The sequence below is a fragment of the Symphalangus syndactylus genome, chromosome 6 (assembly GCF_028878055.3).
Source record: "Symphalangus syndactylus isolate Jambi chromosome 6, NHGRI_mSymSyn1-v2.1_pri, whole genome shotgun sequence".
Classification (NCBI taxonomy): domain Eukaryota; kingdom Metazoa; phylum Chordata; class Mammalia; order Primates; family Hylobatidae; genus Symphalangus; species Symphalangus syndactylus.
In genome coordinates this window covers 68,294,972-68,320,904 of record NC_072428.2, presented here as the reverse complement: position 1 = coordinate 68,320,904, position 25,933 = coordinate 68,294,972, and the positions used below count along the sequence as shown (strand labels likewise).

General features: G+C 37.9%; 1 long non-coding RNA gene across 4 annotated transcripts in view; it reads right to left on the bottom strand.

The window, feature by feature from the left end:
- The window catches only part of LOC134736905 (uncharacterized), a 503,219-nt gene extending 481,977 nt beyond the window's left edge, over window positions 1-21,242 (bottom strand). For 2 of the 4 annotated variants that reach the window (XR_010121382.1, XR_010121380.1), the window contains exons 1-2: window positions 20,737-21,242; window positions 9,403-9,438 (exon numbers count right to left, since the gene is read on the bottom strand). This is a non-coding gene — a long non-coding RNA (uncharacterized lncRNA). The remainder of the gene's footprint in view (window positions 1-9,402; window positions 9,439-20,736) is intronic. The other 2 variants (XR_010121381.1, XR_010121379.1) reach the window with 1 other exon arrangement.
- Window positions 21,243-25,933: the final 4,691 nt, after the last annotated feature.

The window sequence follows — 25,933 nt, the reverse complement described above, 5'->3', positions numbered from 1 at the left end:
TCCCAAAGTGCTGGGATTACAGGCATGAGCCACTGCACCCAGCCATTATACACACCCTTTGATTTATCAATTTAACTTCTGAAAATTCATCTTACAGATAATCTCACCAATATACAAAAAAACAAAAGAATGTGCACAGATAAATTTTTGTTGCATTTTTTCTAAAACCAAAGAAAAATAACCTATATGTCTATTACTAAAGGGCTAACTAAATATTACTTGCATTTATTTGGAATATAATACAGCTATTTTATTTATTTGGAGTATAACACAGCTATAGCTATTACTATTGTCATTGTTATGAGCCGAAATATGGCAGATGTATATGTGCTGATGTAGAAAGCTCTTCAAGAGAAATTGGTACTTGGGGGAAAATCTATTAAGATATAGAATGGTATGTTTAAAATAATATTGTATCTTATTGTATAAAAGTAAACACACACACACACACACACACACACACACAGTGATAGCATGGAAATTTCCTGAAATAGATAAGAAATATTTCATAGTAGTAAACGAAGGAGCGGAGCGGATGAAAGAGACCTACACTTCCTTCTGAACTCACTGTTGGAATTTTTATTCTGGGTCTGTATTGTTTTATTTATCATAATTAAACAGTTAAGAACAGAAAAAAAGGAAGTCCTAGTGTTGCAAAGGTAGAAGGGGCATTAATGGTCATTAGCTCAGAAAGGAGAAGTGACAAATGAGTTGTGTGAGGGCATACAACTATTTGGTGGCAGAACTGTAACTAGGACCAGGTTTTCTGACTCCTACTTCAAGATTCTTAACCAAGTGTCTTAAATAACGTGCATGCTGGCTACCATTTATCAAGCATCTACTATGTGCAAAGCATTATACAAGAACACTTTACAGAGGATATCTCTAATTCTTACAGGAACCATTCAGAGTAGGGGTTGAAAATGTTGGGTTATTCACCTTTCAGAACGTTTTTACAGCATAGAGCAAATCCCCATTTTAGAGTAAATGCCCTGGAGTACTAGGAATTTCACAAATATTATCTCTGTTATCTCTATTACCCTACAAAGGTATTTATTATATCATTTTCATTTATAGGTTAAAAAAATATAGAAGTAACTTACCAATGATCACATAGCTGGTATGTGGTGAACCAAGGATTTCAACTAAAATTTGCCCAACTCCCAAATTCCTCATTTTGATAGTACTCCATATTCTATTTTTTGAGACCATGAACACTCTGGGAGAACTTGATTTAAAGTTTCACTTAATTGCAATAACTTATGTGCTGGCTATTACCAGCAAATCAGCAATATTGTTCCTTTGTGTATTGACATTCCACTCAAAAATCATAAATTTTATTGCCCAATTATATCATCTTAGCTCTTTCATTACCATGCACTCTCTTTGATTCCTGAGCCAAAACCTTGTCACCAGCATTGCCTGTTGACATACAAGCCCTGGCTTGCTGCAGAAAAATAAATCCTAAAAACACAACAGAGTCCAATTCAAAGCCTCCCCAGCCATAGCTACTTTTCCTCTTTTGGAAAATATTACAAAAATCACAAAATAAAAGTCTTAGTGTTACAAACTAATTACTGTACATCTGCCACAATAATTGCCATATTCAGCAATTTACAATTACAGTCCAATTCCTTTATAATTGAGCTCCACACAGCTCCCAGTGACAGCTATTTTAGTTTCAAGACTTAAAATTCAACTCCACAATTTCGTTCATCACTAACATGAAAATGCATGGTTTCAACTCTACATACTAACAAAGTGCCAATGGGTCCCAAGGTTTCAGCTTCTTCAACCTACATTTTTCTGTTTTTCATCTTTGGGCAATATAACTTAGCCTTATTTCCATGTATATATTTAAACAATGAAAATATTTATTGACATGGTTACATTTCTCTTTTGCCTAGCGTAAATCTCTCATCTTAAGCAGGGATATAACTAATGAGTGTTTCATGACAGTTGCACTATATCAACAGTTTCTTTAAAAGTTTTACTGAGATGTAATTAGCATATAAAAATGACACACATTTACAGTGTAAAATTTGATAAATCTCGTCATAGATGTATATACATGTGAAACCATGGCCACAATCGAACTAATAAACATTAACCCCAATGAGCTCTTTGCGTACCTTTGTAATCTCACCTTCTACCAGTCCTCATTCCTGGCAACCACTGATCTGTTTTCTGTCACTCTAGATTAATTGGTATTATCTTTTTTGTTTTTGTTTTTGTTTTTAAAGACGGAGTCTCGCTCTGTCGCCCAGGCTGGAGTGCAGTGGAGCGATCTCGGCTCACTGCAAGCTCCGCCTCCCGGGTTCATGCCATTCTCCTGCCTCAGCCTCCAGAGTAGCTGGGACTACAGGCACCCGCCACCGCGCCCGGCTAATTTTTTTGTATTTTTAGTAGAGACAGCGTTTCACTGTGTTAGCCAGGATGGTCTCAATCTCCTGACCTAGTGATCCGCCCGCCTTGGCCTCTCAAAGTGCTGGGATTACAGGCGTGAGCCACTGCGCCCGGCCTACATTATCTATTTTTACACAAATGGAATCATACATTATGTACTATTTTTTGGTCTGGCTTGTTTTACTCAGTATATTTTGGAATTCATTCACATTACATGTTGTGCATAGAAAGAGTTAATTCCTTTTAACTTCTGAATAGCATTCCATTGTATATATATGCCACCAGTTGTTTATCCATTCAGTTATAAATGAACAATTAGGTTGTTTCCAATTGAGGGCTATTAGAAATAAAGCTGCTCTGGACATTCATGCAGAAGTCTCTGTATGGATTTATGCTTTCATTTCTCTTGAGTAAATACTTAGAAATGTAACAACTGAATCATGAGGTAAGCTTGGGTATAACTTTTTAGTAACTGCCAAACTGTTTTCCAAATTGGTTTACATTACCATCAGCAATGTATGAAAGTCCTAGTTCTCCACATCTTTGCCAACATTTGGTATGGCCAGTATTTTTAATTTTAACCATTCTCATTGAATTTTCAATGTACTTAACATATGCTGGATACAAATTCATGTAAGATATATGATTTGCAAATATCTTTCCCCAGTCTGTGGCTTGTCTTTTAATTTTTTTTTAACAGTGTCTTTCAAAAAGCAAAAGTTTTAAGTTGAGGAAGTTCAACTTATCTTTCTTTGCATAAATAGTGCTTTTGGTATTATATCTAAGCAACTTTTACCTAACCTAAAGCTATAAAACTTTATTCTGGAAGTTGTATAGCTTTAGGCTTTACATTTATGCCTATGATGCATTTTGAATTAATTTTTGTATATGGTATAAAATATAAATTAAAGTTTGTTCTCTTGCATTTTGATAGTCAATTGTTCCATCACTATTTGTTAAAAAAGCTATCCTTTCTACACTGAAATTATTTTGTACATTTGTCAAAAATTAGTTGTCTCTATATATGTGAGTCTGTTTTTAGACTTACTTCTATCCTATGGATCTATTTGTTATCTTTACAAGCTTTGTTCCTCAGTGCATTATCTTTCTCAGTCTTTTACTATTAACCAGTTTGTGTCTTGTTATTTATAACACGTTTTTATTCACAAAATATAATTTGGTCTTGGTTTTTCCTGAGAATCTCTGCCACATAATTGGTGTGTTTAGATCACCCTTATTTAACATGATTATCAATATGGTAAAATATGATTTTGTTATCTTGCTATTTGTTTGATCTATTCCTTGTTAACATTTTTCTCTGTCTTTTGGGGGCAATTTTTATGATTACATTTAATCTGCATTGCTGGCTTTTTGTAAGCTATAACTTTGGTTTTGTTTATATAGAGTTTTTGTTAGTATTTATTTTAGGGATAATAGCATACATCTTTTACTTATCAGTCTACCTTCAAATAATATTATACCACCTCATATATAGTATGCTTCCATTTCTCTTCTCTAGGCCTTTGTGCTATTGTTACATATTTTGCTCTGATATGTATTATAAATCCCATACTACATATTTTTTAATTCTAACCATTACTTTTTAAAGAGATTCAAATAAAAAAGTCTTCTATCTCTCTGCAGTTATCATATCTGATGTTCATTTCTTTATGTAAATCCATATTTTCATTCAGTATCATTTACTTTCTGCCTGAAGAGCTTCCTTTAATATTTCCTATAGTTCAAATCGGCTGGTGATAAATTATTTTTAGCTTTTAAATAGCCGAAGAAGTCATTACCCTTCCTTTTTTTTTTTTTTTTTTTGAGGCAGTCTCACTGACACCCAGGCTGGAGTGCAGTAGCATGATCTCAGCTCACTACAGCCTCCACCTCCTGGGTTCAAGAGATTCTCCTGCTTCAGCCTCCCAAGTAGCTGTGACTACAGGCACACACGAACCATGCCTGGATAATTTTTGCATTTTTTGGTAAAGATGGGGTTTTACCATGTTGCCCAGGCTGGTCTCGAACTCCTGAGCTCAGGCAACCCGTCCTCCTGTGCCTCTCAAAGTGCTGGGATTACAGGCATGAGCCACTGCACGTGGCCACACTTTTATTTTTTAAATGTATTTTCTCTGAGTGTAGAATTCTAGATTGAGGAGTTTTTTTTCTTTTATTACTCTGAAGATGTTGTTCCAGTATCTTCTTCTTACTTGCATTGTTTATGAGAAGTCTGTTTTTTTTTATCTTTGCCCCATGTGTGTGTCTCATTTTCTCTGCCTACTTTTAATATTTTTCTCTTCATTAGTGGTTTTGAGCAAATTGATCATGTATTGAATTTGTGCGGTTTTATTTTTTTTTATGCTTAGAGTTCTTGATAAGCTTGTTTTCATTAAATTTGGAGGATTTTTGGCCATTATTTCTTCAAAATTTTTTCTATACCTCCCTCACTTTTTTTCTTCAAGAATTGCTATTACCCATATATTAGGCAACTTGAGGAATCTCAGCTTACCAATGCTCTGTTCATTAAAGTATTTGCCTCACTCTTTGATTTGGGATAGTTTCTATTTCTATGTCAAGTTCACTAATCTTTTCTTCTTTAATGTCTAACCTGTCATTATTTCTGTCTTGCGTATTTTCACTACACACATTTTGATTTTCATCTCTAGATATTGAATTTCAATCTTTATATCTTTCGTGTCTCTACTGAATTTGAATGTATGGAATACAATTATAATAACTGTTTTAATGTCCCAATCTGCTAATTCTAACATCTGTATCAGGAATAGGTCTGTTTTGATTTATGGATTTTTCTCCTTTTATGGGTTGTATTTTCCTACATTTTCAATTGCATGGTCATTTTCTACCGGATCCTAGATATAAATTTTACCTTGTTAAGTGAGGATTTTAGTATTCATATAAATTTTTATAATATTTATTCTGTGATAGTTACTTAGAATCAATCTTCCTTTTCAGTCTTGCTTTTAAGATTTACTATGCAAGGCTGGAGCAGTACTAGGTAGAGCTGATTCTTCCCCAGCACTGAGCCATACCTTATCTGTATACTGTACTCAAAACCTACATGAATTGTAGGTTTTCCAGTCTGACTGGTGGGAACAAGCACTTTTTCTGGTACTTTTGTGGACACCTGGTACTTTTTTCCCTTTAATTTTTTTGGATGGTCTTTCTCCACCTCAGGTTTCCTCACACACATTGTGATCAGTACTCTGCTGAATGGTCAAGTGTGATCCTCTGTAGAACTTTGGAGCTGTCCATGTATCTCTCTCCTCTTCAGTCCTTTGTCATGGGAACTCTGGATATCTTAAGTGCTTCATACTCGAGACTATCTTCTCAGGTCTTTGCATCACCCTGCACATGCCTCTGCCTGATTTCCTCATCTCTATACTATGGTCTGGAAGCACTCTCATAGCGGTAAACTGGGGAAATTGTAGGACAAACCTCATTTGTTTCCCATTTCACAGGGATCACTGTTCTTTGATGTTCGATACCTCAAAAGCCTTTGTTATATATATTTTATCCAATTTTTCTGGTTGTTTCAAGTGAAAGGATAAATCCAGTTTCTATTACTTCATCAAAACCATGAATGAAACCCAAAGTCAATATTAATACATTAGGGTTGCAGAACTACTCTAGAAAATTTAATCAGAAGAGATATATAAGCTAAAGTGAGACAAGTGCTGATCTAGGAGCCTACAAGTCCTGTTCCTACTACTAACTAGCTGTGTGGCCTTGGAAAGTGACCTTACCTCTCCAAACATCACTTTCCTACTGAAAAATATAAGATGATTATAGATCTCATATCTCTAACACGTTTTCATTTTTAAAATTACATATATTCATATATCTATATATACACATATGTATCTTAAGCAGACAGACAGACTTACAGAGAGAAAAATAAACCCACATTGTGCTAGGCCAGCAATAAACACAGACTTGGGTTCCACCTTCATGAAGCCTAGAACAGTTTTTGAAAAACTGCATTGCTAAAGAAATTACTTGTTGTTTGACAAATTGTATATGTTTGTTGTATATATTATTTTTGAAATATATGAATATAATATATTGTTATTAACTATCTTCACCATGTTGTTCAGTAGAGTTCTTGAATTTATTTCTTCTAAATAACTGAAATTTTATATCCCTTGTATCCCAACCTCCATACCCCAGCCCATGGTAACCACCATTTTATTCCCTACTTCTACAAGTTTAGCTTTTTTAAATTCCACATATGTGAGATCAGGCCATATTTGTCTTTCTATGCCTGGCATAGTTTACTAAATATAACATCCTCCAGGTTCATCCATACTGTCACAAATGACAATTTTCTTTTTTTTTTTTTTTAAGGTTGAATGTTATTTTACTGTGTAGATATACTTAATTTTCTTTATCAATCAACCAATTGATGGATACAAGTTGATTCCACATCTTGGCTATTGTGAATAGTGCTGCAATGTGCATGGGAGTACTGATACCTCCTCAATATACTGATTTTATATCCTTTGGATATATACCCAATAAGGGTATATAAATAGTTTTATTTGAAAATTTTTGAGGCATCTCCATACTGAGAAACTACTGCATTTGAAGGGAAAATGTTGAATGGCTTGATGCAACTTATTTCGTCTATGATTAAATATTTTACTCATACTACATGACCCAATATTCATATTTCATCTCCTCTTCAATGTCGCCTAGAGTATGTCCATTCATCTCAGATCTCAAAAAATTACACATACACATACACACAGACAGATATACTTGTAGATACGTGCATATATACTGAATGTTACTTGGTTAGCTTACTTAGGGCATTCTAAAATTCATCCATTTACTCAACTAATACAAGTTGAACCCATATTCTGGGCCAGGAATTGGGCTAGGCATCAAAGTTATAACAATAAACAAAATTTGGTTCCTTCCCACAATTTTTATAATCTAGTATGTGTAACAGACAATTATAATGTAGGGTGATACAGTGTTACAGTTGGAAGAGGTTCAGGATGAAACTGGAACACACAGAAATGAGACATAACAATGTCTCAGGGTCACTGGTGGTGTCATGTGAAGATGATTTCATCTCACTTTGTCACCCAGGCTGGAGTGCAGTGCTGCCATCTTGGGTCACTGCAAACTCCACTTCCCAGGCTCCAGCGATTTTCCACCTCAGCCTCATGAGTAGCTAGGACTAGAGGTACTCCTAGCTATATAACTGGATAATTATCCACCATAACTGGATAATTTTTTATATTTTGTGTAAAGATAGGGTTTCACCATATTGCTCAGGCTGGTCTCAACCTGAGTTCAGGCAATCTACCCACCTTGGCCTGTGTAAATGCTGGGATTACAGGCATGAGCCACCATTCCTGACCTCATGAAGAAAATGTCTAAGTTAAGAGTTAAATAAAAATTAACAGTTAGCCAATCTGAGTTCTGCTCCTGCTTAAGTCATGTGAAAAATGTCACTTTTGCCAAACATGAAATCACACAACCACCCAGAAATTGTTAGACTAGGGGAAAAAAACAAGTCTCAACTATATATTTTTTATAACAATCGCAATTAAATAAAAATATACACTCAGATTGAAATTAAAACATTTGAAAAAATATACTGTGCAAACACTAAGCATAAGAAACCTGTAGTGGCTATCTTAAATCAAACAATATTGGCTTCAAGAATATAACCAGAAGGAAAGAAGGACTTTTCATATTGATTGAAAGGTCAACTCATCTGGGAGACATAATAATCCTAAATGATTTTTCAATGAATAACATGGGTTTAAATTATACAAAGCAATACTTGACACATTTACATGTGAAGAATAGAGCAATAATTATGGTTAGAGATCACAACGCCCCTATCTTAGTAACTGACGAAAGAAACAGAAAAGGTATCAGTAAGAATAGAGAAGATTTGAACATTATCAACCAATTTCACAAAATGGGCATTTATAGAACTCTATCCTCAACAACTGTAAAATGCACACTCTTTTTAAATGCATGTAAAACATTCAGAAAGATGGAACATATGCTGGGACGCTAAAAAAAAAGCCTCAATAAATTCAAAGGATTGAAATTACGTAGATTATTTTCTCTGACCACAACTACATTAAATTAGAAACCAATAATAATAATATAGCAAAAGAAACAAATATTTTAAAACTAAGTAATAGACATCTAATATCCATGAGTCAAGGAAGAAATCACAAGTAAAATTAGAAAGCATTTTTAACCAGATAATTACAACATATACAATGAAATTTGTGAGAGGTAGCTATAGCAGTCTTCAAAGGAAAATGTATATCCTTAATGCTTATATTAGATGAGAAGAAAGGCATAAAATAAGTAATCTGTTCTTTAATCTTAAGAAGCTAGAGGAAAAAAGAACAAATATAAACTAAAGTAAAATAGTGGAAATAATACAGATAATAGGAGACATCAATACAATTAGTAACAAATAATTGAAAAAAATCAGTAAGACAACAGAACTTTTTTTACCAAGGTTAGTAGAATAAATAAATTGAGGGCTATGCTATTGAGAGATAGAAGAAAGAACACAAATTATCTGTATCTCTACAGATTCTATGGTCATTAAAGGGTAATAAGGATATACTATGAACAACTTTATACAAAATAACTTGACTGCTTAGGTAAAATGGAAAAATTCCTTCAACATGCAACTTACCAAAACAAGAAGAAACAAAAAAATCTTAATAACCCTATCTATATTTTAAAATTAAACTCATAACAAAATTTCACAAAGAAAACCTGAGGTTCAAATAGCCATCGTGGTGGTGGTGTTTAAACGTCCCTCTCATTTCTGAATAATTTCCTGGTGACTTCTATGAAACATTTAAGAATAAAATAAGACCAGTTTTATACACTTTTAAAAAACAGTCACTTCCCAACTCATTTTATAAGGCTAGCATAATCTTGATAGCACATCTTTAAGAGGTCAATGACAAAAAACAAACTTACAGACCAGTGTCCTTCGTAAATATAGATGCAAAAATTCTAAAAAAAAAAAAAAAAAAGTCAAAGTAAATCTAGCAATATAGAAAACGAATTAACATATCATGAGCAAATGAGGCTTATCCTAGAAATGCAGGGTTGGCACAGCATTCATAAATCTATTAATTTAATTCATCACATTAACAGAATAAAGGCAAAAGACATATGATCACATTACTAGATGTAGAAAAGGTATTAGAATTTAACTTTCAGTCATATTAAAAATATCTCTCAGCAAATAAAAAATTGAGGGATTTTTTTCAATCTGATCAAAAGCTTCTACAAAGATTCTATAGCTAAGATCATACTTAATGATTACATATTAAATGATTTTTGTTTATAATTGGGAATAGGAAAAGTTAGTCAACTTTTCACATTTATGTTTAACATAATAGTTAATACTAGAGGTTCTAACTGGTACAACAAGATTAGAAAGTAAAACTATCTTCATTATAAAAAATATGATTGTTTACATAGGATCCACTAAGGAATTTATCCCAAAAAAACCTACTACTATCAACAAGGAAATTTAGCAAAGACACGGGATAAAAATTCAGTATCAATTATATTTATGTGCAAAATCAATTGCATTCATGGCAGTAAGAAAAATAATTGGAAAATTAAACAATGCCATTTATAATGGCATCTAAAAATGTAACAAACTTTGGAACAAATGTAACAAAAGTAAGACTACTACACTGTAAAGTATAAAATATTACAGAGAGAAACTAAAAAAGACTAAAAATCTAGAAAAAATAAGCTTTATTTGTCAATTGGAAGATTCAGTATTATAAAATTGCCATGTCTACCCAATTGTATCATGTCGAAATCTCTGGAGGTATGGCAAGATAATTCTAAAATTTACTTAGAAATACAAATTACTTTGAATAGCCAAAAAAATTTGAAAAAGAACAAAGCTGAATAAATTATACAACATGCTTTCAAGGTTTACTATAAGCCTAGAACAATCCATTCAGTGTGGTATATATGAAGTATACATAGCTAAATGGAAAGAAAATAGATCACATATACATCCAAACATATGCAATTAATTTATTTTACTTTAAAATTAACAAGGCTGCCAAGGTAATTTCATAGGAAAATATTGTTTTTAAGAAATTCTATTGGAAAACCTTGACATAATTATAAGGCAGTATAAATTAATTCTTTACTCTTACCTCACACAATATACAAAAATTTATTCAAGATACATCACAGACCTAGGGATAAAAGCTAAAAATATAAAACTCCTAGAAGAAAACAAAATATCTCCATATCCTGGTGTAAGCCAGGTTTCTTAGAATGCAAAAAAGCCTCAGCTATAGAAGAAGATTAATAAATTGGACTTCATCCAAACTTAAAGCTTCTATCCTTCAAAATGCACTATAAAGAAAATAAAAGATAAGCCAGATTGGGAAAAAAATTCACAATATATAGATCGAGCAAAAAACTTAAATTAGACTAGCAAACGATACAGTCAGGTTGCCTAAAAGTGATCCCAAGAAACCAAAGGGTCTGCTTAATACCTTCTTTGTGCAAATGTGCAGAGAAGAACATAACAAGAAAAACCCAGAGGCCCCTGTCAATTTTGCATAATTTTCCAAGCAGTGCTCTGAGAAGTGGTAGACAATATCTAGGAGACAGAAGTCTAAATTTGATGAAGTGGCAAAGGTGGATAGAGTACTCCATGTTTGGGAAATGAAGGATTATAGATCAGCTAAGGGAGGCAAGAAGGACTCTAATGCCCTCAAAAGGCCACCATCTGGATTCTTCCAGTTCTTTTCAGAAGTCTACCCCAAGATCGAATCCACAAACCCTGGCATCTCTATTGGAGATGTGGCAAAAAAAAGCTGGGTGAGATGTGGAATAACTTGAGTAACAGTGAAATGCAACCTTGCATCAGTAAGGTGGCGAAGCTGAGGGAGAACCATGAGAAAGACGTTGCTTACTGTAAGTCTAAAGGAAAGTTTGACGATGAAAAGAATCCCACTAAAGTTGCCCAGGAAAGATGGAAGAGAAAAATTAAGAAGAGAAGGAAGAAGAGGAGGAGGAGCAAGATTGAAAAAATTGTTTATCTGTCACCTTGTGAATACGTTAGGGTAGGGGAATGCCATAATTGACACATCTCTTATTTGAGAGGTGTCTGCTGCCTTCTGTATTAGTCAGTTCTCAAGCTGCTAATAAAGACATGTCAAAGACTGGGTAATTTTTAAAGAAAAAGAGGTTTAACAGACTCACAGCTCCACCTGGCTAGAGAGGCCTCATAATCATGGCAGAAGGCAAAGGAGGGGAAAGGTATGTATTACATGGTAGCAGGTAAGAGGCCATGTACAGGAGAACTCCCCTTTATAAAACCATCAGATCTCCTAAGACCTATTCACTATCATGAGAAAAGCATGGAAAAGATCCACCCCCCTGATTCAACTACCTCCCACCTGGTCCCTCCCATGACACATGGAAATTAAGGGAGCTACAATTAAAGATGAGATTTGGGTGGGGATACAGCCAAACCATACTATTTCACCCCAACCCCTCCCAAATCTCATGTCTTCACATTTCAAAACCAATCATGCCTTACCAACAGTCCCTCAAAATCTTAACTCATTTCAGCATAAGCTCAAAAGTCCACAGTCCAAAGTCTCATTCACAATAAGGCAAGTCCCTTCTGCCTATGAGCCTGTAAAATCAAAACACGTTAGTTACTTCCTCGATACAATGGGGTACAGGCATTCAGTAAATGCAGCCATTCCAAATGGGAGAAACTGGGCAAAACAAAGGGTCTACAGGCCCCATGCAAGTCCAAAATCCAGTAGGGCAATCAAATCATCTTAAAGCTCCAAAACAATCTCCTTTGAGCCCATGTCTCACATAAAGGGAGTGCTGATGCAAAAGGTGGGCTCCCACGGATTTGGCCTGCTCCACCCCTGTGGCTTTGCAGGGTACAGCTCCCCTCCTGGCTGCCGTCAGAGGCTGGCATTGAGTGTCTATGGCTTTTCCAGGTGCATGAAAAGCTGTTAGGGGATCCACCATTCTGGGGTCTGCAGGATGGTGGCCCTCTTCTCAGCTCCACTCAGCAGTGCCCTGGTGGGGACTCTGATCCCACATGTCCTTTTGGCACTGCCCTAGCAGAGGTTCTCCATGAGGGTTCCACCCCTGCAGCAAACTTTTCTCTGGACATTCAGGGGTTTCCACACATCCTATGAAATCTAGGTGGAGGTTCCCAAACCTCAATTCTTGACTTCAGTGCACCTGCAGGCTCAACACCACATGGAAGCTGCCAAGGCTTGGAGCTTACACCTTCTGAAGCCATGGCCCAAGCTGTACCTTAATCCCTTTTAGCCACAGCTGGAATGGCTGGCACAGAGGGCACCAAGTCCTAAGGCTGCACACAGCAGGGATGGCCTGGGCCCAGGAAACCATTTTTTCCTCCTAGGCCTCCAGGCCTGATGGGAGGGGCTGCTGCAATGGTCTCTGACATGCCCTGGAGACATTTTCCCCATCGTCTTGATGATTAACATATTGCTCCTTGTTACTTATGTGAATTTCTGAAGCAGGCTTGAATGTCTCCCCAGAAAATGGGTTTTTCTTTTCTATTGCATCATCAGCCTGCAAATTTTTCAAACTTTTATACTCTGCTTCCTCTTGAACACTTTGCCACTTAGAAATTTCTTCCACCAGATACTCTAAATCATCTCTCTTGAGTTCAAAGTTCCACACATCTCTAGGGCAGGGGAAAAATGCCACCAGTCTCTTTGCATAGAAAGAGTGACCTTAACTCTGGTTCCCAACAAGTTCATCATCTCCATCTGAAACCACCTCAGCCTGGACCTTATTGTCCATTTCACTATCAGCATTTTAGTCAAAGCCATTCAACAATTCTCTAGCAAGTTCCAAACTTTCCCACATCTTCCTGTCTCTGAACCCACCAAGTCTCTAGGAGGTTTCAAACTTCCCACATTTTCCTATCTTCTCCTGAGCCCTCCAAACTATTCCAACCTTTATCTGTTACCCAGTTCCAAAGTTGCTTCCACATTTTCAGATATCTTTACAGCAGCATCCCACTACCTGGTACTAATTTACTGTATTAGTTCTCATGCTGCTAATAAAGACATACCAGGGACTGGGTAATTTATAAAGAAAAAGAAATTTAATGGGCTCACAGTTTCACATGACTGGGGAGACCTCACAATCATGGTGGCAGGCAAAGGAGGAGAAAGTCATATATTACATGGCGACGGGCAAGAGGGAGCTTGTGTAGGGGAATTCCCCTTGATAAAACCATCAGATCTCATGAGACTTATTTACTATCATGAGAATAGCACAGGAGAGACCCACTCCCATAATCCATTACCTCCCACCAAGTCCCTCTCATGACACATGGGAATTATGGGAGCTACAATTCAATATGAGATTTGGGTGGGGACACATCCAAATGATATCACCTTCATTAGATTTAATTACAAAATTTAATTCAATCATATTGTAGTCTCTCAAAGTACTCTAGAAATTGTCAGTGGTTTATATGAAGTGGCCATGGGTGTCTGGAGCACCATGAAACTGCACAAGAGTTGTACATATTTCCGAGTATTTTTAAAATGAAAAGGCACTTTTGTATTTTCCTCATTCTGTATACTTTGCTGTTGGCGTGACAAGGCATTTAAAGATATTTCTGGCATTTTTTTTTATTTGCAAGGTGGTGTTAATTATATGGTTATGAGCTAGAAACCCTGAGTTATCAACTGTATGTATTTATAGTTTCTAAAAAGAACAGAACAACAAAGGCAAACTACTGATGCTCCTTGCTTGGTGTTGAGGCTATGGGGAAAGGTGCCTTTTGGAGGCACCCAAGCTCAGGGCATGCACTGTGAGGTTGGACCTGTTGACTCTGCAGTGCATCTATTTAGCTTCAGGTTGTCTTGTTTCTGTATTTAGTGACATAGCATTCTGTTGCCATTCTTAGCTGTGGACAAAGCAGGGTCAGCTGACATGAGCAGTGTTTAGATTTTTTTTTTTTTTAGTTAAGTGCAATAGTTTCTAAACTGTTTTTAAACAAACTGTAGAACTCTTGTCAGCAAAGTGAAGAACCTCTGCATCAATTAAAGTTCAAGAACCTTCTGTACTTAAACATAATTTGCAACATTCTTTTTTGTGTTTAGAATGTTGAAATGTTTTTGAAGTTAAAGAGTAATAAGTTTTTTAAAAAAACTTAAATTCAGAATATATAAAGAACTCCTATAATTTAATATTTTAAAGTGAGACAAATTAAAAAGTAGCCAAAAGATTCAAGCACAGATTTCTCAGAAGATATGTGAATGACCTAGAAACACATGAAAATATATTTAACACCATTAGTCATCAGGGAAATGCAAATCAAAACTATGATGAGATATCACTTCACAGACACTAGAACCATTAAAATTGAACACTAACAATGCAAAATGTTGGTGATGAAATGGAGCAACTGGAAATCTCCTAGACCACTGGTGGGAATGCAAAAAGATGCAACCACTTTAGAAAACAGTTAAGTAAACACCTGTTGGATGACCCAGCAATTCTCCTCCCCGGTATTTACTCAAAAGGAATAAAGCCATGTGTTCACAAAAAGTATAAACATTTTTATAGAACCTTTATTCATATTAGCCAAAAACTGGAAACACTCTAGATACCTCTTTCAACAGGTAAAAAAATGTTAAAAGTGTGGCAAATTAATGCAATGGACTCAGTAATAAAACGAAAACCAAAAGAAAACAGAAGAAACACCACATTATGAAGAAACCTCAAAAACATTATGCTGAATGAAAGAAGCCAAAACAAAAAAGTACATACTGCATGATTTCAGTAATTCTAGAATACAAACAAGACTAAGCTATGTTAACGGAAATCAGATCCAGCTGGGCAGAAAGAGTCAAGGGTGGGGTAGTGAGCGCAGAGGACTTTTCTAGGTGACAAAAAAGTTCTTGATTAGAGTAGTGGCTACACCAACATATTCATTTGTCAAAACTCATTTAACTATATGCTTAAGATGTGGGTGTATCATCTTATGTAAATTATATATAAGTATTTTTAAGTGTATCAATTTATGGGTAGAAAGAAAGGCTATTCAGGCAGTGGAACAGCCTTTGCAAAGTCTCAGAAAAGAAAAGTGCTACAAGGTGGTTTATAAATTACCTGTTGGATGCTTAGTAGCCTATTTTAATCCTCTCTATCCTACCCATGTGCTTTAACTGAACTGTTCATGTTAACAAGGGGAGCTCAGCAGCCTCACTAGAGGCTGTTCTCCGAAAGGATGCATGTATGCTATGGTATAGTATAATAAGTGCTTAAGACTTGGGCTGTAGAGACAGGAAGACTGAATTCAAATCCGAGCAACACCTCCATTCCTGTTTAGTGGTTGTGACAGCTTAGGCAAGTATTTGTTTTCTCAATACCTCTATTTTTACATCTCTAAAATGGAGATGATGAGCGTACCTTCCTTCCAAGGTTATTATAAGGATTATGTGAATTAATACATGCAAAGTATTTAGTGCCCATCCTGTAATGAATATTAATACATATTTATTATTATTGAGGACAGGGTTTCTATCTCCTTTATTCATCACCACTTCCTGGTACATAATAGATTCTCAATTAATACACTGTATTTACTAGTCGGCAATAAAAGAAAAAGAAGTCTGTTTGCTGAATCTAGGATACAAAGAAGGGGAATGTACTAACTACCTATTTCTTTTCTTCTGCAGCCCTTGGTCTAGAAAATAATCTGTTTTTAGTCCTGGCACTTACCCCACAGGTGGAAGCTTCTCAACACCTCCGAACAGCACACTCACCAGAAGCCAGCCCTCTCCTGTGCAGCTATAGAAGTAGAGGGAATTCATCCCAAGACCCATAGAGAAAATGGAGGAAAAATTTTAGTCTCAATAACCTTATCTTGCTTACCTAACAACACATAATACTTGAGAATTAAAATGTTTTTGTGTACAATTCTCATTGACCAAAATTATTTGTATTCATTCTCAAAACAATATACTATAAATCAAATATCTAATACGGCTTCTACTTTTTCTTAGGCAAAGGAGTTCACCACAAACTATCCTCTAAGGAAATCTCCCATAGTCAGCTCCCTGCTCCATTTTGCTCTTCTCACAAGGGGTTATTGTAAGTCCTCAATAAATATTGGTTGATTGAATGACTGAGCAGAACGTTAAGACTGAACCTGTTTTGGAGAACAGAAAATAATTCAGAATGGCTGCACCACAGAGTGTGAGAGGGGAAATGGAAAGAAATGAAGCTGAACAGCAGACCCTGAAGGGCTTTATCATGTCAATGTTTTTTCTTTGCTTTATCCCGAATGAAGGGGGATAGTACAAAAGAAAAGAGTCACCTTGAGTTTTTTGGATTATAATTCCAAATATTTCCCATGTTAAACTCTACCATTCTGTTATGAATGTTTATCTGTCCTTAAGCAAAGATTTAACAGAAGCTCGTTTTAGAAAACGTAAAAATTCAGAATATAAATTTTTAAGAACTATATCAATAGTGCTACTATACAGATGGCTCCCAATAATATATTACTATAGTTTGTTTTTTCCTATGCATATATTTACATTTCACAAAGTTTATGACCTATCTTTTCACCGATTACAAACTTTTTTTTCTTTAAGACAGAGTCTCACTCTGTAGCCCAGGCTGGAGTGCAGTGGTGCAATCTCGGCTCACTGCAAGCTCCGCCTCCTGGGTTCACTCCATTCTCCTGCCTCAGCCTCCTGAGTAGCTGGAACTACAGGTGCCCTCCAACATGCCTGGCCAATTTTTTGTATTTTTAGTAGAGATGGGGTTTCACCGTGTTAGCCAGGATGATTATAAACTTCTTGATGACAGGGAAAGTATACTAGTCAACTTTATTTTCTTCATACCAAATGGCCAGCTCTTGATGTATGATAGAGGCCCACTCAAGTGATAATTGCCAACACTCGCATGATACCATTTACATGCCAGGCACTGGAGGGAACACTTTGCATGTATCATTCATTTAACTCCCATAGAAACCATATGACATGGGTATTACATCCCTTTTACACATGAGGAAACTAAGATTAGAGAAGCTAAGTCACTTGTCCGAGATCACAGAGCTAGTAAGTGGTAGAGCTGCAACTGGAATGCTCTTAATCACTGCTATTCTGACTCTCAGAATCTGATTTTACTGGGACTGACTTCCCGAATCAGATTTCCTACAAGAGTCTGAGAACCACTGACCCAGTCAAATTGCCTGTTCTGCAAGAGAGGGAAACAAACCCAGAGAGGACAAGCGTCTTGCCCCATGGCCACAGAACTTATTATTTCTTCAACTAATATGGACGGCAATTAACCAAGATGTGTAATATATATTAGGCTGGTGCAGATGTAATCGTGGTTTTTGCCATTACTTTTAATTAGTTTTAATGGCAAAAACCGCGATTATGTTTGCACCAACCTAATATGTGCCTCATATTGGGCACACAAATTGAGATTCAGAGATAAATAAGAACTAGTCAGGGCCCAAGATTCCAGTCTCCCTTCGGATGCTCCTTCCTCCTCACATGCCTCAGAGGAGAAGTGGAGAGGGTGCATTCAAGAGGAAGACCAGGAATAGCAACAGCAGGGCATTGGAATGGGTAAAATTGAGGGCAGCTTGATAAATCTCCTAAGTCACTTTTACAAGGGGTTTCCTATGACTGCCCTGAGATGGCTAGCAGGGTGTTGTCCACAGAGGGAGCTCCTTAAGCAGAATAGGATTCTATATCTCCATAAATGAAATGGAACTTACAAAATTTGAGACAGATGGAATGGATGGGGTTGGGCTGAGTTGGGATGGAACAGGAGAGCACAAGAAGGGAATCTGATGACCTTGAATTGAATGGAAGCAGATCAAATTCCATCCACAGTGAGTGGGCAGGAATCTATGTTCATCCGTCAACACTCTCACTTTCCCCTTATGGCAAGAAATTCTAGGAGGCTGGCAGCCATCTGTGGCAGGGGATGCCACGCACTATCCTGGCCTCTCAGCCTGATGCAATAGCTCACTGGATTCACAAGTTCCACTTAGAAAGTCCAGGACCTCTAGTATGTCCCATCTCATGGAAAGGGACACCTGAGACCAGAAAAAGAAAAATGCTGAACGTGTTATAATGCCATACCTACAGGAAAAAAAAAAAAAAAAAAACTAGAATCAGAAAGGCAGAAAGGCTACATAAGATTTTCAACTTGTGTTCCCCATGTCCCCAAACAAGTTCCTGACCACTTTCTGAGGGCAACCACTATGTAAATGAATATGTTACTCACTACTTGAAGAAAACAGACCAATCATCACTTCTCTGTATCCTGAAAAAGAGAAAAAATAAGGGGCCCAGGATAATTGGAGACCTTGTCCAATTTCATCTTGAGCTAACGCTGGGAACAGCACCCACTCCCTGTCCCTGAAATCCAAAGCTGTGATTCACCATTACCTCAGCAAGCACTTATGCCACATTCACTTCAAAGTTAGCAGCACCCTCTTGCTCATCTTTGACAACTAGAGCAACTTTATGCAGGGAAATCATCTCCATCAGCACAGAGGCCAATGGGCAGCTCGCCAGAGCGGAGCATCTGCATCAAGGCGGCTTAGAAGACCATTTTGCCTCTGCTGCAGTTTCCCATGGCTGCTGTGTCAGAATATTTCAAGTCTTTTGTAATTCAGAACATGCTCCTGTGGGGCAAAATGGTGTGGCAGACACAGGCTTTGATGGCCACTATCTTTTCAACCTCGGCATTCATGGGTCAGCTCACTCCCCCGGCTTGACCTTCCTGCCTTACTTTGGGGCCAGTAAGCTCTCAATGAATTTTGTACCCACCCCGTTCTTCCTAATTTTCACACCTGCAAAGCCATAGAACCTAGTATATGGGGAATAAATTTTACTTTCCTTTCTCCCCTTTGGATGGCAGCTTAAAATCAGTCCCTGGGGTATCATAGCATCATATGCTAGAAAACTCCATGATGCAAATAGGATGACTCTGTTAATTGTTTGACTTTAGCTTGATGATTTTCAGTGGGAGTGAGACAGAGAAACAGATTTTGAGATTAGGCATTTACTTATATCTGCAGTTTGACAATTTGTACCACAGACGCAGTTACATCTAACCCAAATTCTATATTGTCATTCAGTCATCTGACCAACCTGCTGTATGACTCTCTTCATGTAGTGGGAAATATCTTAGTAGCTGTGGAATGAATATCCAGGCAGAGAGTGGCACATAGGAGCTGCTCCCCAGTTTAGATCATTTCATGACTATATTCACTATTATTATTGTCAGCTCTGCTTGTGGTTTTCCCTGTTCTCTTCTTAGGCAATGGATTATTCTCATATGAGTTAGACAGCAATGATCTTTATGACATTAAATGATGTTAGATGAAATACTTCCCTCCAGACTCTGTGAACCGTTTAGGGGATGTTTTTTCATCCCAGCTTGGATCATCCTCCAAGCTGGAATCCATCACAATCAAGCTAAGGAGACTTGATTTTTAAACCCATCTAGGGCTTTTTCCCCTCGGATTCCCTAAAAGTTCTCACATTATCTCTTCTATTTCCTCTTGACGTTTAAGTCAAATACACTGAGAAGCAAAATATTTTGGAAAACAGTAGTCCGTCTTGTCAAAGTAAATCAGATCAAGAAAGTGAAAAAAGCAAGAGAACCCTGGAAATAATGGAGAAATGTGAGTACCTTTCAACATTTGTGCCAGAAATCACCAACCCAATGTCCACCTCCCACACATTAAACTTTCCTCCAGAAGACACAAAGACTCCACCTTGCTTTTTACAATCTCCATTAGAAGCTTTATCTGGGATTTCTAGTTCCTGCTTACTAGAGCTTGAAAGTTCTACTTACTTTGGCAAGGCCTACAAAGATAACTGGAAGATGTCAACAAATGAGTTGGTGCCCTCAGATGTGGCCTGGCCTGTGGTTGCATCTGCTGCTTTACAGCTACATATAGCTGGGCCTATGCAACAGTGAAGCAAAAATTTTGACTCAAATGACCTACCATCTCCCATCAAAGTACACCCCAAAGGTATCCCATCAAAAGCTAAAGAAATTAAAGAAAAATAATTACGTGGCCTTTGATGATCCTCTCATCTGAAGTGGGATCTTTGTCACCTCCCCTTGAATTTGGGCAGATTTGTAGTTACCTAACCTGTAACTCCAACAGAATGTAGTAGAACAGGAACTGTAAGACTTTTAAGGCTTAGTCAGAAAAGGTGATAAAACTTTTGTCTTATTCACTTGGATACTCACATTTAGAACGTTGAGACACCATGAAAAAGTCCAACTTCCTTGAGGCTGCCATGCTGCTAAAAGTCCAGGTCACATGGAGAGGCCGTGTGTAGGTATTCTGGGAGAAGCACCAGCTAAGGTCCAAACTGATGGTCGGTATCAACTGCCTCACATGTAAGTGAAGGTGCCTTCCTATGAGTCCGGCTCCAGCCATAAAGGCACCCCATCCATTAGGAGGCAAGACAAGCCCCTCCCACTGTGCCTGGTCTGGAATTCCTCACCCATAGAATGTATTGGCATAATAAAATGGTTGTTTTAAGCTTCCAAGTTTTGTATTAATTTGTAAGCAGCACTAGTAACTGTATTAGTCTGTTTTCATGCTGCTGATAAAGCCGTACCTGAGACTGGGTAATTTATAAAGAATAAGATGGTTAAGGGACTCACAGCTCCATATGGCTGGGAAGGCCTCACAATCACAGCAGAAAGTGAAAGGCATACCTGACACGGCACCAGGCAAGAGAGAGAAAGAGAGCCAAGTAAAAGGGGTTTCCCCTTATAAAACCATCAGATCTCGTGAGACTTATGCACCACCATGAGAACAGTACTAGGGAAACCACCCCCGTGATTCAATTATCTCCCACCAGGTCCTTCCCACAACACGTGAGAATTATGAGAGCTACAATTCAAGATGAGATTTAGGTGGGGACACAGCCAAACCATATCAGTAACTGAAACAAATAGTGCAGTATAATGTTTAAAATCAAACAGGCCTGCATTTAAATTCTAGCTCTACCCTTTGCATGAAGTTAGCAACCTATTCAACCTTTATGAGCCTATTTCTGATCGGTAAAACAGTGAAAATAAGACTTCTTTTAGAGCTTTTGTGAGGAATTGACTAATCTATAACACCAAAATAGAACTCCTCCCATAAGTGTTTGTTGCCTTTCTCCCGTACCACTCTTCCTTGTTCCCAGTACTGATGAACCAGTTGCTATCAATTGAGCTAATGAAACAAAGCTATTATCTTCCCTCCAAAACCTAATTTTTTGTATAAATAAAAACAGCTGAAGGAAATGCCTTGCAAAAGAGAACGAAAATAATTTTTAAAAAGAGGTTTTTCTTCTTTTCCTCATCCTAGCCAACTGACAAAAGGAACTTTGGTCAGTTTTGCAATTTGCATCATTATTCTAATTAGAAGCCAGCTAAAAGCCAATCTCCTATGTTCTCTACCAGATTTTAGTGCTTTTCTAATTTGAGTGCACATATGGATCACCTGGGGATCTTGTTAAAATGCAGATTTATATTCAGTGGGTCCTGGGTGAAGCCTGAGCTTCTTCATTTCTAATGAGCTCCCGGGTGATGTCCCCACTGCACCCTATTATTTGTTCCAGTTACTATTGCTATCTACGAATTAATTCAAAATTTAGAAGCTTAAATATCCTATTTTATTATGCCAATAAATGCTGTGAGTCAAAACTTCCAGACAAGGTTTCACCAACACTCTGAGCAGCAAGGTCCTACAAGACACTATGGAAGGATAGTACCAATTATTCCATAGATATTTCTGCCACCCTACTCTGCATTAATTTATCCTCAGCTTCCCCCAGGTTAGTGGAGTATGGCTGATGGCTGCCAGATTCAGGCCCTACCTCCCTGCAAGGGCAGCTCACTTGGCTTCAGGTTAACTACAGAGTCATTTCCACCATCAGCCTTCTCTTGTGAAAGCCCTACACATTGCCTAATGTTTTGTTCCCAATCGTTTTCTCATGCAATCTTCAGAACAACCTGTGAGAAGGAATGATTCTGTTCTTTCATACTTGACAGGGGGTGAAGGAGAGGTTCAAATGTAGCACTAGAATCCAGATTTTCTAACTTCAGGCTAGCAGACATCAGCTTACTGCAGGGGTAAAACCACTTAGTGTCAGTATGCCAAACCTGGTCCAAGTGTTAACTGGCCTGTTGGTAGGCAGCTATTTGGAAAGACATATATGTTTAGACAGAGTCTCACTCTCTTGCCCAGGCCGGAGGGCAGTGGTGTGATTGTAGCTCACTGCAGCCTCGACCTCCTGGGTTCAAGGAATCCCATCTCAGCTTCCCAAGTAGTTGAGACCACAAGCATGTGCCACCATACCCGGCTAATTTTTAAATTTTTTGTAGAGACAGAGTTTTACCATGCGGCCCAGGCTGGTCTCAAACTCCTGAGCTCAGGCAACTGGCCCACCTCAGCCTCCCAAAGTGCTGGGATTACAGGCATTGAGCCATCACTCTCGGCCAGAAAAATAAATTTAAATGAGAAAGTATGAGAAACTCAACTTTGCTCTCTTATGTAGCCTTAGATACTGATGGGTGCTTGGGGCAGGGTGTGAAACACATACTGAGGATTTACTATTGACCTCATTTTACAGATAAAGAAAGTGAGGCTCAGAGAAGTTAAGTAAATTTGCTCAAATGCTCCCAGAAAGAATAGAGCAGGCTTCAAGGTGGGTATGTCTGACCCTAAAAACTAGTTTCCCCCTTAGCACCTCTGGTTTCCAGGCATAATATTTTATCGATGTGTGGCTCAGTCAGTGAACTTGTGTAGATTTGATAGATTGTCAATTTATTGATGGATCAGTTGACAGTGCTGGCAGAGGTCAATGTAACATTTACCCATGTCAGTCCACAGTTTCCCAGCTGACTTCCATAGGTTCAATTCTGCCTATAATTGATGTGACTTCTGCTTTCAGGCCAATTTGTGCACTAGGAGAACTGTACTCAGAACCTATATTTCACTGGATTATGCCACTTGAAGCTCTGTTAAGATGGTCTTGCTTGTTGGGCTTGGCTGCTGCAGGCAGCAATTCTGCTTAAAGGCAGAAAATCTGTGGGTATTGTGAGCCTTGGAATGCAAATGGATGAGTTTTTTTTTTATTTTGAACTTGTCTCAGTATATTCTCACTAGAGACTAAGGCTAGATGTTAACATACAAACCAGCAAAGGAGGAAAGAACAATTTTAGCCCAAAATTGATTAGAAAACAAGTCAGGAGTTATGAAAGTTAAATGCAAGATGGCATCTTGTTGTGGGACCTCTCAATGGCAAGGAGAAACCGGGGCAGCAAATGCCCTTATTTATACCAAGATTGTGTGTGGGTCTTTCATTTGCTCACTGTCTTGGGTTTCAAGGTATAGATTCAAGGTAGCATAAGATAAGGAGAGCTGATTATGAGGAATCAGGTGTATTTCATAGAATGCAATGACAGGAAATACAGATAGGCCACATAAAAACTGGAAAACCTGTGGGCTGCTGGCCCCTTTGCCTATCTAGCTCTGTCTCTTCCAGGAACCACATGGCTTCTTGTCTCTGCTAGAAAATTTACTGCATTTCCTCTCTTTCTCTCTCTAAGAAAATTTACTACATTCTACATTTCCTCTCCCTCTCTCTCTCTCTCTCTCTCTGTCACACACACACACACACACACACAAACACACTTTCTCTGTAAGGCCCTTCTTCATAGCTTCAATTTACATGGAGCTCTGTGTTGCTGTAGTGTTGACTGTAGTTGCAACACGACTGTACATCTCCTCTGCCCATTACCATCTGACAACATCTGGAGCTCTTTGTTCAAGTTCTGAAGAGATCATTTGATATTCAGTGCCAGGTCAATTATGGCACTTCCAAAGAAAGGAGCATGCTCTTAGCAGACTTCTAAAATATAGCTACTACATGCCTAAGGATATGGGGGTGGAAATCGCTAAGATAGATTCCAGCCTAAAACCTCATAGGAGCATAAATGGAACCGAAAAGATAAATTCTAAAATACCCCATCAAATATTTATCTTCCATGACTGTTCTCCTTTGTCTTTACATATGAAATATAGGTCTTACTGCACAACTCTCAGACTCACCCCGGGTCTGAGTGCCAGCTGTGTGCCATTGGCTTCCATTACTTTATCAGTAAAAAGAGGGTCCGTAAAATTCAGAAAGTGATAACCTTTCTCCCTGCTCCATGGAATTGTGCTATTTGCCATGTCCTGTGCTCAGCTCTAAAGACTTAATCTGTGCCCTGAGAAACTAGTCTAATTGCAGGGGAAATAGACCCATTAAAACAAATAATTGTTCTACCACAGAGCTTTTCAATGTATGGTCAGGCGACTCCCCATATCATATGATGGAGCAAGAAGACTGAGTATAAAGGCATCTAAGAATCTCCCAGGTTCCTGCTTAAAATGCAGACCTCTAGGTCTCACCCTAGATGTGCTAGGTCAGAAGCTCTGGGGTTGGAGCCCAGGAATATGTATTTTAAACAATCCCACACATAATCTGAGGAAGGCAATGTTTGAGAACCACTGCTTTATCTCATGAGAAGTGTCACAGTTGAGGCCATGCTGTAGCCACAAGGAAGACTGGCTCCCAGCATAAAGACTTCCCCAGGGAGTGATATTTGAGTTCAGTGTCAAATGTGTGTACCAAGAAAAGAATGGGGATAAGAGAACTCCAAGCAGAAGGAAAAGCAAAACCCCAGAAGGATGAAATTCGTAACAGGCTCTGAGGAAACAGAGCATACACTCATCCAATTGTAATATAGGACAATTGTAGAAAGAGCAGCAGCGTGTGCGACTGGAGCCAAACTGGAAAGGGCCAAGTGTGCAAGACTACGAGATATAACATGTTCAAGAGGTCTTTGAATAGTTTCTCTGACTCGTTTAATTTCCTCAATACCTTTATTAATAAAGGTCTTAATTTATTTAATACCTTTTTCTCTAGAATTCACTTTTCCTGGTACTTCCCTGGCCTGTGAAAGGCCTCCAGAATCTCAAAGTCACTGCTCATCCAACAAAGCTGCTGAAACATAATACAGGCAGAGAGCCTGGAGCTGGTTACATCAAATGCCACTCATGAGAAGCAGAATTGAAAATCATCCCGAGATCTGTCAGATCCCAGAGTTGTCTTCCACAGAGAAGGAGTGGGGCCAAGGAAAAAGGAATCTATTCTCTATCATCTCTAGAAAGACTGCACAGACAGGGGATTGCCTAAGCCAGAGTCATCATTTCTGTGTTAGCTGAGGTCCAAGAGCTGTTTTGTTTCCCTGCTAAACACAAGAGGCTGAACGTCTCCAACAACCTCCCTCCAGGAGCCAGAAGGCTCAACTGAACTTAAGCCAAAGTTTCCTCTACCTACTTTCCTCCCAGGACCTGGTAGTTCCACATCTGAAGTCTTCCAAATAGCTATGTGCAGAG